This window comes from Taudactylus pleione, unplaced genomic scaffold (assembly GCF_031769625.1).
Source record: "Taudactylus pleione unplaced genomic scaffold, aTauple2 ptg000064l, whole genome shotgun sequence".
In the NCBI taxonomy this organism is placed as follows: Eukaryota; Metazoa; Chordata; class Amphibia; order Anura; family Myobatrachidae; genus Taudactylus; species Taudactylus pleione.
Genome location: NW_028284466.1, coordinates 2,411,569 through 2,414,010, shown reverse-complemented (window position 1 = coordinate 2,414,010; position 2,442 = coordinate 2,411,569).

The following is a 2,442-nucleotide window of genomic DNA, read 5'->3' as shown; positions in this document are numbered from 1 at the left end:
TACCAAAGTCTCAAATGCTAAATAAATTGCGATACTGCATTTATTATAAAAATCTGAAATAAATTATTCACAAAATCTTCACATTCTAAAATACACAGATTTTGATTCACAACTACAGTGCATCCGGAAAGTATTCACAGTGCTTCACTTTTTCCACATGTTGTTATGTTACAGTCTTATTCCAAAATGGAATAAATTCATTTTTGTCCTCAAAATTCTACACACAATACCCCATAATGACAACGTGTAAAAAGTTTTTTTTGAGATTTTTGCAAATTTAAGAAAAAAAACAAACTAAGAAATCACATGTACATAAGTATTCACAACCTTTGCTCAATTCTTTGTTGATGCACCACTGGAAGCTATTACAGCCTCAAGTCTTTTTGAATATGATGCCACAAACTTGGCACACCTATCTTTGGGCAGTTTCACCCATTCCTCTTTGCAGCACCTCTCAAGCTCCATCAGGTTGGATGGGAAGCGTCGGTGCACAGCCATTTTCAGATCTCTCCAGAGATGTTCAATCGGATTCCAGTCTGGGCTCTGGCTGGGCCACTCAAGGACATTCACAGAGTTGTCCTGAAGCCACTCCTTTGATATCTTGGCTGTGTGCTTAGGGTCGTTGTCCTGCTGAAAGATGAACCGTTGCCCCAATCTGAGGGCAAGAGCGCTCTGAGCAGGTTTTCATCCAGGATGTCTCTGTACATTGCTGCATTCATCTTTCCCTCTATCCTGACTAGTCTCCCAGTTCCTGCCGCTGAAAAACATTCCCACAGCATGATGCTGCCACCACAATGCTTCACTGTAGGGATGATATTGGCCTGGTGATGAGCGGTGCCTGGTTTCCTCCAAACATAACGCATGGCATTGACACCAAAGAGTTCAATCTTTGTCTCATCAGACCAGAGAATTTTGTTTCTCATGGTCTGAGAGTCTTTCAGGTGCATTTTGGCAAACTCCAGGCAGGCTGCCATGTGCTGTCTGGTCATTCTACCATGCAGGCCTGATTGGTGGATTGCTGCAGAGATGGTTCTCCTTCTGGAAGGTTCTCCTCTCTCCACAGAGGAATGCTGTAGCTCTGACAGAGTGACCATCGGGTTCTTGGTCACCTCCCTGACTAGGGCCCTTCTCCCATTATTTCCCAGTTTAGACAGACGGACAACTCTAGGAAGAGTCCTGGTGGTTCCGAACTTCTTCCATTTACGCATGATGGAGGCTACTGTGCTCATTGGGACCTTCAAAGCAGCAGATATTTTACTGTACCCTTCACCAGATTTGTGCCTCGAGACAATCCTGTCTCGGAGGTCTACAGACAATCCTTGGACTTCATGCTTGGTTTGTGCTCTGACATGCACTATCAAGTGTGGGACCTTATATAAGCTAACATCCATCCACGACCTCTTTATTTCAACCAACCTCAACCTTCTGGCAATAACAGAAACATGGCTTACACAATCAGACACTGTCTCCCCTGCTGCACTTTCACATGGTAACCTACACTTCTCACACACCTCCAGGCCTGGTAATTGTAAAGGAGGTGGGGTAGGAATATTACTCTACCAATCTTTCACATACACAGTTCTCCCACAGGTACCTTCACTCACATTTACATCATTTGAAGTGCATTCTATCAGGACTTTCACCCCTTTCTCTCTGCGAGTTGCTGTTATCTACCGCCCACCTGGGCCACCCTAACAATTTCTGGAACACTTTTCTGCCTGGCTCCCTCACTTTCTATCCTCAGACATCTCCACCATCATTATGGGTGATTTCAATATCCCCATTGACAGTACACAATCTCCTCATGCCTCCAAACTACTCTCTTTAACATCCTCTCTTGGCCTCTCCCAATGGACTGACTCCTCTACTCATCAGGAGGGCCACTGTCTTGATCTTGTGTTCACCAGACTATGCTCAGTTTCTGATTTCACTAATGCTCCTTTCCCTCTCTCAGATCATAACCTTATCACCTGCACACTCTCCTCCATTACATCAACATCATTGAAATCAACCAAACCTAAACCCAAAACCTGTAGAAATATTAATGCCATTAACCTTCAACAACTCTCTACCTCTCTAAAACAACAACTTTTGCCAATTTCTACATTCACTTCTCCTGAGACTGCTGCATCACACCTAAACCAGATTCTAGAAAAAGCCCTCGATGAAGTAGCTCCAGCTACCCATCACACACCACGTAGAGTTAGACGTCAACCGTGGCATTCTAGCTTAACAAGGCATCTACAAAAACTCTCGCGTAAAGTTGAACGTCAGTGGCGAAAGTCTAATACTCCAAGTGACTTCCTCACATATAAGACTATCTACAACTCTTATCATACTGCTCTGGACACTGCCAAACAAACATATTTCCAATCTCTAATCTCTGCTCAAGCTTCTAATCCAAAGCGACTTTTTAATACATTTAAACTGCTTCTTAACCCT